At 41.8% G+C, this 16,779-nt stretch overlaps 1 protein-coding gene across 3 annotated transcripts in view; it reads left to right on the plus strand.

The window, feature by feature from the left end:
* PDE1C (phosphodiesterase 1C) overlaps positions 1-16,779 on the plus strand; it is a 1,470,255-nt gene that overhangs the window by 33,615 nt on the left and 1,419,861 nt on the right. The window lies entirely within an intron of this gene.

The raw sequence follows: 16,779 nt of genomic DNA on the forward strand, positions 1-16,779 counted from the left end.
TGGTATGCATGGCAACCCTCATCCCTGTCCTGGTATGCATGGCACCCCTCATCCCCGTCCTGGTATGCATGGCATCCCTCATCCCTGTCCTGGTATGCATGGCACCCCTCATCCCTATCCTGGTATGCATGGCACCCCTAATCCCTATCCTGGTATGCATGGCACCCCTCATCCCTATCCTGGTATGCATGGCACCCCTCATCCCTATCCTGATATGTATGGCACCCCTCATCCCTGTCCTGGTATGCATGGCACCCCTAATCCCCATCCTGGTATGCATGGCACCCCTCATCCCCGTCCTGGTATGCATGGCACCCATCATCCCCGTCCTGGTATGCATGGCACCCATCATCCCCGTCCTGGTATGCATGGCACCAATCATCCCCATCCTGGTATGCATGGCACCCATCATCCCCGTCCTGGTATGCATGGCACCCCTCATCCCCGTCCTGGTATGCATGGCACCCCTCATCCCCGTCCTGGTATGCATGGCACCCCTCATCCCTGTCCTGGTATGCATGGCACCCCTCATCCCTATCCTGGTATGTATGGCACCCCTAATCCCTATCCTGGTATGCAAGGCACCCCTCATCCCTATCCTGGTATGCATGGCACCCCTCATCCCTATCCTGATATGTATGGCACCCCTCATCCCTGTCTTGGTATGCATGGCACCCCTCATCCCTATCCTGATATGTATGGCACCCCTCATCCCTGTCCTGGTATGCATGGCACCCCTAATCCCTATCCTGGTATGCATAGTCCTCCTAATCCCCATCATGCTGCACATTAAAAAAAAAATAAACACTCCTACTCACCTTTCTTCTGTCCTCCAGCGCTGCGTCCTGTCTGCCCGCACTGATCTCTCCATGTGAGCCGCGCATGACGTCACTGCCATGCGCGGCTCACAAGGAGAGATCAGCTGCCGGAAGTCACTGCTCCCCACGCCTGGACTGGACTGTATGCGCGGGGAGCAGTGACTTCACTCTCCTTCATAGCCTGCACACAGCGGAGCCGCGCTGCGGCTCCTACTGCTGCCGGCTATCTCCTGTGCCCGCTCATTAAAGGGCATAAATATTCACCCCCTCCCCACGCCCATGGGCGCGAAGAGAGGTTGAATATTCATGCCCTTTAACAGCGGGCACAGGAGATAGCCGGCAGCATCAGGAGCCGCAGCACTGCTGATACACTCTGTACCGCTACTAAGGAGCATGAATATTCAGTGCTCCCTACACCCCATGGGCGTGGGGACCAGTGAATATTCATTTTCTTTAGCAGCAGGGACAGTGTAGGCTGCAATAGGCAGCTGCTGCCTCCTGTGCCCTGCTCTTCCACTGATACCGCTCCCCCCACACCACACATAAATATACACCCCTGCAACATTCGGACTTTAAGACGCACCCCCCATTTTCCTCCAAAATTTTGGAGGAAAAAAAGTGTGTCTTTTAGTCCGAAAAATACGGTAGGCTGCAGTGACAATTTTATACCATCCATGCCAGGCTTTTTTTCTGGAGAATTGCAAATCTGCCAGTTTAATGACCATACATTGTGACTAGCTCTTGCTTCTGGAGACACATACCCTGTAAATTGATAAGCGCTCTCTCCCCGCTAGTATACTGCAGTTTAGGCACAGTGGGGCTCAGAAGGAGAGGACATTTGAATTTGGCAGCACAGACTTCACTAGATTTTATTTGAGGTGTTGGGAGCCAAGTCACATTTACAGTTTTTGTTTTATGGGTATTTACAGTGACAGATGACAGACCTGTATGGGGTCTGGTTTTGTGCAGGATAAGTTAAGGGTTTTTATTGGTAACATATTGGGTTACATAACATTTTTTGATCGCTTTCAGAATAAGACTGGTATCACATTCTTGTGTTCCATGCTGAGCAATTACCTCAGATTTTCCATGTAAATCTCACAAAAAATGCCATCCAGACGAAACCCCCAATGGAACCTCCCATCATAATGAGGCAGGTGGAGACACTTTGGACTCCGTTTGGAGTCTGTACCGGTAGTATACATCTTTTTAGGCGTGCACAGGACTGTGGTCAACCACACTTGTGCACTAAAAATACGCCTAAAATGATGGGACTCCGCCTTAACAGAGACAAGACAGAGTTCAAAGGTACTCCATCTGCCTCACAAGTGAGTGGTTCTGTCGTGGGCTTAGTCTGAATCTCATTTTTTGTGATTTACAAAAACCCTGATGTAACACGCGGCGAAAAGCACAGGATAAATGTGAGCCGAGCCTTGTTCTGATTTTTGGGAGGAAGAATGAATAAATACAGTACAAGAATAGTTCTTAATAGTTTTTATTTTTTGCGTGGTTCACTGTGTGGCATAAGTGATAAGGCGGCTTTATTCTTCGTGTCAGTCCGATTACAGCAATACCAGATTTATATCGGGTTTTTTATGTTTTACTGCTATCACACAGTAAAAATGCTTTTTTATTAAAAAAAAAAAAAAAAAGTTTTTTCATCGCCATATTCTGAGAGCTGCAACTTTTGTTTACTTTTTGTCAAACAGAGCTGAGTTAGGGCTTATTTTTTGAGCGTTGAGTTGGAGATTTTTTTGGTACCATTTTATGGCATATAACATTTCTTTGATTACTTTTAAATCAGATTTTTCAGACATAGAATGAACAAAAAACAACAATTCAGTAATGGTTTTTATTTTGTGAGTGGTTCACCATGCAGTAAAAATGATAAGACTGATTTGTTCTTCAGGTCAGTACAATTACAGCGATACCAGATTTATATATTTTTTATGTTTTTACAGACTAAAAACAATATTTTACAAACCTGAATTTGTTTTTGCATCACCATATTCTGAGAACGGTAACTTTTTTTAATTTGGCTGAATGAGCCATATTAGGGTTTTCTCTTTTGCAGGATGGTTTGGCATTTTCATTTCTACCATTTTTTTTTACAAATGATTTTTGATCACTTTTTATTAAATTTTTTCATGTTAGTATGATGAAAAAGCAAAATTTTTGGCATGTTTTATAGTTCAGGTCATTCCGGATGCAGCAATACCAATTGTGTACTTTTTTTTTATTTTTGTTTTAACACAAACGCTGCATTTTTAGTGCCAAAACGACTTATCAGGATTTTTGTGCGCTTTGTGTTTTTTTTTTAAAACTTTTTTACATATTTTATTAATTTTTTTTTTTTGTCACCTAGTCTTTTAATTTTCAGAAGGTTTGAAAGGATAAAATGGACCATGTAATTTGTTATGTGATTTCTCCTGAATATGCCAATACCCCATATGTGGTCACAAACTACTTTTCAGGCACGGTGCAGAGCTCAGAAAGGTAGGAGCACCATATTTGAGTGCAGATTTTGGAATGGTTTGTAAGTACTGTGTCACATTGGTAGAGCCCCTGGGGTAAAAGAACATCAAAACCCCCATTTTACAAACTACACCCTTCAGCGAATTCATTTAGGGGTATAGTGAGCATTTTGATAACATAGGTGTTTCACAGAATTTTATTCCATTGAGCCTTGAAGAAAAACTAATTACATTTTTACCACTAAAATGTTTTAACCACAATTGTTATATTTTCACAAGAGGAAGTAGGTAACATTTTCCCCATAATTTGTTACACAATTTCTGCTGAACATGGCAATACCCCATTTGTGGCTGTACAGTACTGTTTAGCCACACGGCGAAACTCGGGAGGGACGGAGCGCTATTTGACTTCTGGAGCGCTATTTGACTTCTGGAGCGCAGATTTTCCTAAAATAGTTTCCAGGCTTCATATTCAGATCCCCTAAGTGCCAGAATTAAGAAATCCCCCTTCATCTACAGCTGCAGTGACAATTTTGCTTCTATATGTTTTCCAGAAATAAGCACGCAGTCGATGTTGCTGAGTGAAAATGCCAATATACCATTGTAGTGCCCAATAAATTGTAGTGCCCAATACATTGTGCCCAGGTTTTGTTTCTGGAGAGATGTGCCCCATAAATTAAAATGGGCTATCTTTGCTACAGCGCTGTCAAACATGTTGACACGAACCGTGGTTCAGGCACACTCTGGGGCTCAGAAGGGAGGGGGGCATTTGGATTTTGGAGTGCAGATTTCACTGGATTTCTTCTTTTGGAGGGAAGAGCAATGTTACTTTTCAAGAGCCTTTCTGCTACCAGTAATGTGGAAAACCCTTATATTTCCATTAACAGATGATACACCTAAGGGGGTTTAGTTGAAGCTTTTCTTAGTAGCATTTTGGGGTACATAACATTTTGGATCACTTTTAAGGTTTGATCCACATTTGTCCTGTGCACACTGAGCACTTACATCTGGGTTTCCATCTAAAATGCGTGACTCAGATGGAACCACAGACATATGCATTCACTATAATGAGGCACCAGAGTTACTCTGGATTTAGACTGACTTCTGTTCAGTGCTATCCATTTTTTCAGATGTGCCCAAAACTGTGATCAACCTCGCTTTTGTGCACACCTAAAAAGATGGACAACCATGGATCATGGGCCAGGTGGAGTCCAAAGGGTCTCCATCTGACTCATTTAAATGCATCTTCCGTCAGGGTTTTTTTTGAATTACGCATTTCAGAGATTTACACCGGACTCCTAATGTAAATGCTTATCGTGGAGCACAGGAAAAATCATTATTGTGGAGGAGAAAGAACAAATCAACAGCAATTCAAGAATAATTTTTAATATTTTTTTATTCCATTCATTGCGCAATATGAAGCATAAGGCTTTATTCTTCGGGTCAGCACAATTACAGCAATACTTCTATAGTTTTTTTCCACTGGCGTACATAGATAGAAATGGCCACCATGCAAGAAAAGTATATGGGCCAAATTACAGTGAAGGAAATAATTATTTGATTCCTTGCTGTTTTTGTAAGTTTGCCCATTGACAAAGACATGAACAGTTTATAATTTTAAGGGTAGATTAATTTTAACATTGAGAGATAGAAAATCCCCCAAAAAATCAAGAAAATCACATTGTATAAATTAGATAAATTTATTTGCATTTTGAAGTGAGAAATAAGTATTTGATCCCCTACAAACCATTATGAGTTCTGGCTCCTACAGACCAGTTAGACGCTCCTAATCAACTAGTTACCTGCATTAAAGACAGCTGTCTTACATAGTCACCTGTATGAAAGACTCCTGTCCACAGACTCAATTAATCAGTCAGACTCTAACCTTTACAACATGGGCTAGAACAAAGAGCTTTCTAAGGACGTCAGGGACAAGATCATAGACCTGCACAAAGCTGGAATGGGCTACAAAACCATAAGTAAGGCGCTGGATGAGGAGACAACTGTTGGTACAATAGTAAGAAAATAGAAGAAATACAAAATGACTGTCAATCGACATCGATCTGTGACACTATGCAAAATCTCACCTCGTGGGGTATCCTTGATCATGTGAAAGGTGAGCGATCAGCCTAAAACTACACGGGGGGAACTTGTTAATGATCTCAAGGCAGCTGGGACCACAGTCACCAAGAAAACCATTGGTAACACATTACGCCTTAAAGGTTTAAAATCCTGCAGTGCCCGCAAGGTCTCCCTGCTCAAGAAGGCACATGTGCAAGGCCATCTGAAGTTTGCCAATGAACACCTGGATGATTCTGTGAGTTATTGGGAGAAGGTGCTGTGGTCAGATGAGACAAATATTGAGCTCTTTGGCAGTAAATCAACTCGCCTTGTTTGGAGGAAGAGAAATGCTGCCTATAACCCAAAGAACACCGTCCCCACTGTCAAGCATGGAGGTGGAAACTTTATGTTTTGGGGGTGTTTCTCTGCTAAGGGCACAGGACTACTTCACTGCATCATTAGGAGAATGGATGGAGCCATGTACCGTAAAATCCTGAGTGACAGCCTCCTTCCCTCCACCAGGACATTAAAATGGCTGGATCTTCCAGCAAGACAATGACCCAAAACATAGCCAAGGCAACAAATGAGTGGCTCAAAAAGAAGCACATTAAGGTCATAGAGTGGCCTAGCCAGTCTCCGGACCTTAATCTCATAGAAAACTTATGGAGGGAGTTGAAGCTCCGAGTTGCCAAGCGACAGTCTCAAAATCTTAATGATTTAGAGATAACCTGCAAAGAGGAGTGGACCAAAATTCCTCCTGACATGTGCACAACCCTCATCATCTACTACAAAAAACGTCTGACTTCTGTGCTTGCCAACAAGGGTTTTGCCACCAGGTATTAAGTGTTGTTTGCCAAAGGAATCAAATACTTATTTCTCACTGCAAAATGCAAATAAATTTATCTAATTTATAAAGTGTGATTTTCTTGATTTTTTTGGGGATATTCGATCTCTCTATGTTAAAATTAACCCACCCTTAAAATTATAGACTGTCCATGTCTTTTTCAGTGGGCAAACTTACAAAAACAGCAAGGGATCAAATAATTATTTGCTTCACTGTATGCAAAATTCTACCCCCTTTGGAGATGGATATGGGCTCCCTTATTTCTTGGGCCCTAGTGTGACTGCACAAGTTGCAACAATGGTATGTCCGCCCCTGTTTATTTAAAGGTTTTGCTACTTTAATACACTGAAAAACGTGCTTTTTTTCACAAAAGTTTTTTGAATCGCCACATTTTTCTGAGGGCTTGTTTTTTGCGGAGTAAATTTAATTTTTTATTGGTACCATTTTGGGATACATGAAATTTTTTGATGGCGTTCTAGTCTAATTTTTTGGAGACAGAATGAACAAATACCAGCAATTTACAAACTGTTTTTATATATATATTTTTTCGATGTTCACTGTGCAGTAAGTGTGATAAGGCAGCTTTATTCCTCAGGTCAGTGTGATTCAGTGATACCACATTTATTTAGGTTTTATGCTTTATTACTTTTGCACACTAAAAACAATATTTTTACAATAAAATATTTTTTTGCATCACCATATTTTGAGATTAGTAGCTTTTTTTTTTTTTATTTATTGCCGACATAGTCAGGTGAGAGATTGATTTTTAGGTGATGAAACTGTGTTTTCATTATTTGCTAGTTCTATTCACATATGACTTTTTGATCACTTTTATTCCTCTTTTTGTTTGACAGTATAATGAAAAAACAGCGTTTTGTATTTTGTTTTTGTTTATTTTTTATATGTTCACAATAAGGGGTCTTTCACACATCCGGATATTTCTGGTACTGGAAAAACCAGTACCGGAGATATCCGTGTCTGTGTGTACGTGTGTATAATGTGTGGCAACCGTGTGCTGCATCAGTATCACACGTACTGGTGCCTGGGAATCAGCGATACAGTTGGCGCTGTTCCTAAGCGCCGGGAGCTGAACGCTGCCCTCATCATTGTCCCCAGCTGGCGCTGTGATCAGCACCACCAACAGGGGACAATGTTGAGAGTAGTATTCTGCTCCCAATATCTGCTAGTGTAAAAATGAGAATAAAATAAAAAAATATTTATACTCACGTGTCCGATGATTAAATAAGTGTCTCACGCTGTAATCTATCTGACCGCACACACTGAGGAGCAGGGGAAAATGACTCACTGCAGCGAGCTGGCCCCTTACCTGAGCTGAGCTCACTGAGTGGTGTCCTGTCAATCAATGAGCTGAGCGCAGTTGAGGGTCACGTTTGCTGCAGAAAGTCATTCTCCCCTGATCCTCAGCATGTACGGTCACCTCAAGCCACCACAGACGCTGATGCAAAATTGTCAGTCAGATGGATTACAGCGTGGAACAGTATTTCGGACAGGTGAGTATTATGGTTGTTTTTTATTTTTTATTTTTTTACTGGAGACAATGGCTTTAGGGAATTAGGTGTAAAGGTGAGTATAATGTGTTCTATTTTATTCTTATTTTACACTTGCTGGACACAGTGGGGGCAGAATACTACTGTCAAAATTTCCCCTTGCTCACGCTAATCTCAGCACCGGCAGGGGACAATGAGGAGAGATGCCCGCAGCACCCGGCGCTCGGGAACAGCGTAAACTGTACCGCTGATTCCCAGGCGCTGGTGCGTGTCACACGGATGACACACAGATGTCATCCATGTGTCATCAGTGTACACGTGTGTGGGACATTTTGCGGCCCTTGCGGTGGTTAAAAATCGGACATGTCATTGTGTTTTGCCCATGGACACACGGTCTGTGAAAACACACTGTGTCAGTGTCTTCAGTACGTGTTGAAACGTACTCTAAACACGGACGTGTGAAAGAGCCCTAAGGGTTATATATTATGACAGTTTTATAGTTTGGGTAATTTTGGACCCAGCAATATAAAAAATGTGTACTTTTTTGTTTATTTTGATTTTTACATGAGAAATGCGTTTTTAATGACAAAACATTTTTCTGTTTTTTTTGCACTTTATTTTGATTTTATTTTACCTTTTTTATTTAGTCCCCTTGAATACTAAGTACTTTGATTGCTGGTCAAATGCATTAGACCTGTCAGTTTCACACAAGCAGAGCACCTGTTAGACTGTGCTTATAGCAAAGCCTAACAGGCTACTGTAACTGTCAGACCAGGAGGTCATTATGTGAACTCTGGCTACCATGATTACCATGGTACCATGCGATCGCATTGCAAGGGTACTGATGGGTTGAGAGAGGGAGCCCCCTTCCTCCTGTAGCCTTCTAATGCCGCTAAATTGCTATTGTTCACCGCATTTAGAGGATTAAACAGCCAGGGATGGTGCTGGCAGGAACTTGGCTGTCAGCTAAGCAGAGCTTCCGGCGATGATTGGTTGGGCACAAACATTGTCACGGATAACACATGTACCCATTATAATCTATGGTGCTATGCATATGTCTGTGTATTTACAAGGACCTCCTTCACATGTTCGTGTTTCCTGTACGTTTGGTGTTTTTGTTTCGCGGATACAACACGTACCCATTATACCCTATTGTGCGATGCACATGTCATGCTTTTACACGGAACGTGTATTAGTGCAAAACACACAGAGACATGTCCGTTTTTTACCAGCAGCACAGATGACAAGGGCCAATACAAGTCTATGAGTCAGTTAAAAACACGTACAACACTCGGATGACATCCATGTGCTTCCGTGTTTAACATCGCAAAGTATAGGAGAAGGTTTATCATTTCTTTCTTTCTCCATACCAAACATTGATGACACACTGATAGTAAAAAGACACACAGATGGCACACTGATGACACACTGATAGTAAAAAGACACACAGATGGCATACTGATGACACAGGTATCGTTTTCTCTATACCTGATTTTTACGGACATGTGAAGGAGGCTTTAGTGCCAGAAGTGAGATCAGTGTAAAGTTCAGGGATGTGGGTCATTACAAGTCTCTCACAGAGAAAGCCTTGTCTGATATTCTCTGGGAGACATATTCTTTTTTTATTCTCCTGCATGATGCCTCCTGTTTATGCTTAACCAGAATCATGCAGGGGAAAAAGAATCTCTGCTAACGGCCCCTTAGTCTTTGCAAAAACGTTACATTACTTTTCTAACTAATATGTCCACAGCTATATTTTATTCAGCTTTGCAGACACAATTCAGTGATGTGGCCAGTTTAACATGCTCATACTAGTGAAAGGTTCTCTTTAAATATTGTATATTGTAGCAAAGAAAGGTAGGACTGGGTTAAAGCCTAGCACTGCAAGTCTTGATTAGATGTACCTGACTTGCTTTAACTAAAAACCAGGCCTGTGTTCACTAAGTTTGTCAGTCTGCTGAATGTAGCAGAGTTGAGTGTGCTGCTGGTGAGTGTCCAGCCAAAATGTGAGCTTTAGCTGGAAGAGATAAAAGCCAGAGTCTCTCTCTGAATTTAATACTGCATGGGTGAGGTAGGAAAGCTGGACTGTGTGTGTGGCAGCTTTGATGATTTCACTAGCTTTCCAGTACAAGGGTTGATCAAAAGTTATTAAAGGAGGGACATGATGTTTGCTGGCTAAGTTATTGATGAATTCCAATGTTGATAGAATGCACGTTTTGTCACTGGGTGACATATCGATCATGGGCAAAAAGAGGATGGAGGACTGGCCAGCATAAATATTCCCCTTGTGAATTACATGCATCATTCCCTGTCAATTTGGTGTAGGCTGCTTGAAACGGAATGAAAGTTCCCACAAAATATCTATATCAGCTGTAATATTACAATCTTGATATCATGCAAGATATTTAAACTTTATTTCTCGTAATGTATTTTTGCCAAAAGTGCACTATACTAGATTAACATTTGTCATCAATATTATACGGAGTTCCGAATTTTTTTTCCTTTTTACAGTATATGTCTGCTTTATTCCTGGTGTCAATGCAGCAAACATGCCTATCCCATGAAATGTTCCTTTGCCGTCTATTGTCATAGCATTGTGATCTACATTGTCACCAGCAACCAACCAAGAAGAGCCAAATAGCGCATTACCTTCAAAAAATTAGTCTGGTGCGTCACAGCTACCAGAATTCTTTTCAAATCGGAGTAGTTCACTATATGATGAGCTATACTCCATCTTACTATGCGTATCCGAGAGAAACTTAGATTGATAGTGGTGGTGCATCTGTACTGCTAAACCAATCAGCAATGGTGCAATGACAGCTCTTGGTCTTGCTTGTACAATGACTTGCCCTATACTGGCAACTTTCTGTTGAATTTGTTTCCCCACAAATATTTTGTTCAACAGGTTTCGTAACGTTTCTGGAATTAATTTGAGTGCAGAGTGGAGAGTCAGATCCTGAATCTTTGGGTAGAAATTAATAGCAGATGCAACATTCTTTTTAATTTCGCTCAGAATCAGCCTTACTGCTGTATTTATTATGGCTTTCTTCTGTGCTTTTTCATCACGTTATACTAGTGAATCTGGGTAGCATGATCAAAGTATATCTGAGCTCTTCTAAACGTTTTTAAACGTGACAATGTTGTTTAAGCTGTAACCTTCAGTGACGAAGATTGTATCTCCATAATTTTCTATGAGCTTATTTTTAAGATATATTCTGCTGTAAGAAGATAAATCGTCGGTATTCAAGAACTCCTTCATTTTTTCTTGAAGTTCTGAAATGGTCAACTGTTCTTGATCATTTTTTTCAAGATAAACATACATAAGGGACAGCCGTCGTGGAGCGGGGGCGCCAATTGCATCTATCAGTAGGGTGCCAACCTCCGCTGTCAGGTAGGTTTAATCTTCTAAGGGACATGTAGGGAAAGGCAACTATATAGTATCCATCCTACTGTTTGTTGCTGGGCAGCAGATACAATAACCATTTTTGTGGTGAATTATCTACCTCAAATTGAGATTGTCTTGTTTTTTAATATTTAAATATACATATTTTTAATGAGATAGTAATAAAAGTTAAATTTTAAGGGGTATTTTCTTTGTAAACTGTATATATTATTATTATTGCACATACCATGATTAAGGCATGGTTTTGGTCTCCTATTTGCCCGATGGGTGCGGGCCAGATATTGTGGGACCTACATGTGTATAATTGAGTTAGTTTAATTACAAAATAGCTTTTTAATTCCAAATTAACATGGGTTTAATTAATTAATGGGTTTGTCCCATTATTAAATATTAAAGGGGTTGTCAGGATTTCTAAAAAATAACCACAAATCAAGGCATATGAAAAAAGCATAAAAAAGTATACTCGACTGCCTCTCCAGGAATACCGCCAGTCATTTTACGCTGGTTTGCAGTGATGACTACCCACACATGACCACTGCAGCTAATCACTGGCCAAAGCAGTCATTGCTGATTGTGCTTTGTTTGATTGGCTGCATCATGCAAACATTTTGCGACCTTTCAAAGTGTTTTATGCGTAAAAGAGTGGATGAATTGAACCCAATAACTTTTTAATTAGATTCACTTATAGAAATTGCTCCCTTACTTAGATGTTGATGCTGCATATTTATTACAGATTTCACTGATGTTTTCTTCCATTAAATTTTTAGAAAATACCCCTAAAAATGTGCTCACTGCTGGTGAAAATAAGCTGCATCTAGCTGGATCTTTAAAAAAAAAAGCAGCACTTCGTGCCAATATCTAGCCAAAATCTTAAAACTCATCATTGGCTACAGATTAGACCCTCAGCTTGCTATTTCTATCTAGATTTTAATAATGGGTTTTCCTTATTTTCCCTCTAAATAAGAGAAGAGGTGACTTGGTCTCTTTTTTTTTTTTTACAGGTATGAGATCAGTCCTGGCATTGTTGAGCAGGCATAACCTACCTCCAGCAGACCTACTATATTCACCAGAAATACGCCCTCAGACACTTTTTTACAGTAATCATGAAATAAAGAAAATAAAAAATAATTAATTATCCATGAATACCTCTAATTTCTTATATTTGTGGCAATTGACATTTGATAAATGACTACTTGAAGTCATTCTGGTCACAGAATACACTTTTCTTATTAAATAGGACCATTGAACAAGAATGCATCTTCACTGGTAGCATGTGTTTAATTGGTACTTAGAGGCAGCTCTCAATTCTGTGCTATTCAGTATAATCATGGAGCCAAGCAATAATTATATTTCACAGATAGTCATGATAATCATACAACAAACAATCATAAAACACAAATAGAGAAATCTATGGAGAGCACTTTACATTTTCCATCACAGGACTATGGCTATAAGCTTCACTAATAAGCTTAGCCAGTAGGACGCTAACAAACCTGGAATAAAAACCCATGTAATACTTTTATGCCCAAAAATGTCAAAAGTATTCTCGGAGTGATAGCTTTATTGGCTAACCAGAAAAAAAAAATATATGCAAGCTTTCAGAGCTTCATAAGACCAGAGGCACAACATTTAAGAGATGTTACAGCAGGACATTTGTTCATGAGGTGTAAGGGGTTATGCCTCCTAATGATAAGTCAAAGAGATCAAATTTAGGGTTTTTAGTTGCAAATTGCAAGTCTGTGGGAATGTTTAATTATCTGGAGACCGTCTGGTGGAGGTGTGAATTGAATCCATGTAGTGAGTCATAAATCCAGGTGTTAGATTGAGTCGTGTTGTCAAGGAATTGAAGAAACAGCTGGATTTAAAGCTCGTTTGTTATTAATACTTCTTGGTATTTGGCATTGTAAAAACTTTATCGATACAGTCCTATGCGGATTACATGCACTGTTAATGCGTTTCCACAGCGGAAAGGGACTAAAAATGTGAATGGATTTTTTACTTGTGGATTTTCCTGATCTAATGCAATTCTATAGGGAAAATCTGCACATAAAACTCAGCGTATCCGTGTAGACTGAGTACCAAGGGGGTCTCTCACAGAGCACAGCGGATCGAGGACAAAGGATACTAGAGTCAATTTGTTGGGGTAACACCTTTTTACTAAAGACTGGAACTGTGTTGCCCTGGCAATGCAAATAAGGAACAATAAATCTCACACACATCTAGCTCAATATAGCTAGGAACCTTGCGCTACACAACTGGCAGGCCCAGGATGTGCTAACAACAGAACTATAATTTGCCTACCCAATGGTTCCACATAATGCAGTAACCGAGCGTTACCCAGAGGAATGATGTAAACGGATGGGTGCACAAGGCGGCCCGTACAGTGGTGTAGATTGGTTAACAAACTTAACCAATCTCTATGTTTACAACATAGTTATACTAACTATACACTATCTCACCACAGGGGGGAGTCTCTAATTCACCCAAGACCTGCCTACAGCCAATGTCTTTGAGAACTGGTGTTTGGCGCCAAAATATTCCTGCTATTTGCATGTACCAACAGGATCCTGTGGTGATATCTGAACTCAGATCTTACCGGTCGGTAACTGCTCTCTGATGAAGCTGAAGTCTGAGGAGAGGGTCCTGCACTTGTCACAGTAGCGCGGTTTCAGTCTGTAAGGCTAGCAGAGGGTCCTTCACGTCTCTGAGATGCCCGGGGGAGGAATCCAGCTCTGAATCCAAGAACGGTTGTCCCTTCAAGGTAGCTCCTTCTCTCTGGTCAGAGTCACAGGAAAAGCTTCTCCTTCAGGCAAAGCTCTATCACGATCTCTGCATGCTGCACACACCAAGTTATTGGAGTGCAGGTCCACCATCTCTCTCCTCTCTCTTCTCTAGCTCCTCTTTTTGCTGAGTCACACCAACAAGTTCCTTTCTTTTAGAGGCAACAGGGACCTCTGGTGGCCGGAGGCTGATAAAGCAGCAATGTCCACACAGCTCACTCTTACATCTGCAAGAGAAATTGACTGTTATGATCTGCTACAAGCACTAAGGAAAGACAGGAGATCTGTCCCTACAATAGAACTAAGCTGGATCCCTACGATGTAACGGGGAACCTGATCCTGCGATCAGACCCGCTAAAGTCCTCGGCTAGTCTGAACGAAGACCTATAGATGTGAGGAAGGGATCCCTACAAGAACTAGGGACTGGGAGAAAGATGGACACCTCCTAGCAGAAATTGTAGCAGAAATAAGACAAACAAACAACATAGAACATAGAGGTCCGAAGACCTAGCAAACCTGACTGAGAAAGGTAACAGAGCACCAAGCTAGCTCAAGAGTAGAAATTACAATGAAGTCCAGCAAGGCCAGGAGGGCGGAGCAGGATTAAATAGGCAAAAAAGGTCATGTGACCAGCAAACTAGAAAAAACCTAACAGGAGAGTTCTAACAGTACCCCCTCTTCTAAGAGGATCCTCCGGATCCCCTAGGCCCGGGGCTTATCAGGAAACCTCCTGTGAAACGCTCTGACAATTCTGGAAGCAGAAACATCATCCGCCCTCACCCATGAGTTATCCTCGGGTCCGAAACCCTTCCAAGCGACGAGATACTGCAAACACCCTCTATACCGTCTAGAATTTAGGATGCGGGAAATTTCATATTCCCCGTCCTCCACCACCGGAGGAACAGTGGCAGAGGCGTCACCATCTGACACATCAGCTCTTTTCAACAGAGAAACATGAAACACCGGATTAATCTTCCAGGAGGTAGGAACCTCCAACCTAACAGCAGATTGGTTAACTATCTGAAGCACCTTAAAGGGCCCTACAAACTTGGGACCCAATTTTTTAGAAGGAATCCTTAACCGCAGATTCTTAGAGGACAACCAAACCATGTCACCAATAGCAAACAAAACCTCTTGCCGCTTCCTATCAAAGTACCTCTTAGATTTTTTGTTAGCCTCCTGAAGATTACCACGCACATCCGTCCAAACTCTCTCCAAATCACCGGAAAAACTCTCCTCCTCAGGCACAGCCGGTACCAATTTGGAGAATGACCAAAAAGACGGATGTCTCCCAGAACAACAAAAAAAAGGCGAACACCCAGCAGAAGAGGATGTATGGTTGTTAAGATCAAATTCAGCAAGTGGCAGAAACTCAGACCACCCCTCTTGATTGTCTGCCACAAAACAACGCAAGAACTGCTCAACATCCTGGTTCTTTCTTTCTGTCTGGCCATTAGACTCAGGATGATATCCGGATGAAAACGACAAATGAAATCCCAACCTGTCACAAAAGGCACGCCAAAAACGAGCCACGAACTGAGGTCCCCTATCTGAAACAATGTCAGTAGGAACGCCATGTAGTCTGACAATTTCCTAGACAAAGGCCTTAGCGAGTGTCTTAGCGCAGGGCAGTTTGATGAAGGGAACCAAGTGACACATCTTGCTAAAACGGTCCACGACCACCCAGATGACCGTGAAACCCTCAGAGGGGGGAAGGTCAGTAATAAAGTCCATAGCCAGATGTGTCCAAGGTGCACTAGGAACCTCCAGAGGGCAAAGCAACCCCGCAGCAGGAGCATGCGAAGACTTAGATCTAGCACACACAGTACATTGACGCACCCACTTAATGACTTCCTTCTGCCATCCAGGCCACCAAAAACTGCGACCCACAAGTCTCTTGGTCTCAGAAATTCCTGGATGACCTGCCAACCGAGACTCATGACACTCAACAAACAAATCTCTCCTAAAGGTCCTAGGCACAAACAACCTCCCATGGGGAGTGTTAGATGGGGCATTCTCCTGCGCTTTAAGAATCTCATCCTCCAAAACGGAGTTCAAAGCAGCAATCACAACACCTTCTTGTAAAAAGCTCTCCTCCTCCTCAGCACCGACCATGGGAGAAAAGCTGCGAGACAAAGCATCAGCTTTAACATTCTTGGTACCCGGGATGTAAGTAACGGAAAAATTAAACCGCGAGAAAAAAAGTGCCCACCTAGCCTGACGGGCATTCAAGCGCTTGGCAGCATCAAGATAGATCAGATTTTTATAATCAGTGAAAACCTGAATGGGAAATTCAGCACCTTCCAAGAGATGACGCCAGTGTTCAAATGCGAGTTTAATAGCCAGCAATTCCAGATTACCAATATCGTAATTAAGTTCAGTCTCAGAAATTTTTTTTGAAAAAAAGGCACAGGGATGTACTCCATCCTTGTTTTCCTGAGACAGCACCGCACCGACCCCCACAGAAGAAGCATCACCCTCAACCAAAAACGGCTTAGTCACATCAGGCTGCATAAGGATGGGAGCAGAGGTGAACCTCTCCTTTAGAAACACAAAAGCTTCAATGGCCTCAGAAGTCCACTGAACCGTATTAGCACCTTTCCTGGTGAGATCGGTCAGTGGTTTGACAATAATAGAATTTTTTTTTATGAATTTTCTGTAATAATTGGCGAAACCCAAAAACCTCTGTATCGATTTCAAACCAATAGGCCTAGGCCATTCCTGCACAGCTTGAACTTTCACTGGGTCCATCTCAAAGCCCTCGCTGGAGATAATGTAGCCCAAAAAACTAATTCTCTGAACAGCGAACTCACATTTCACCAGCTTAGCAAAAAGCGAATTGTCAATCAATAACTGCAATACCTCACGTACGCTCCGCCAATGAGACTCCA

The sequence above is a fragment of the Phyllobates terribilis genome, unplaced genomic scaffold, assembly GCF_046119375.1.
Source record: "Phyllobates terribilis strain yellow unplaced genomic scaffold, ASM4611937v1 Scaffold_4__5_contigs__length_816908805, whole genome shotgun sequence".
In the NCBI taxonomy this organism is placed as follows: Eukaryota; Metazoa; Chordata; class Amphibia; order Anura; family Dendrobatidae; genus Phyllobates; species Phyllobates terribilis.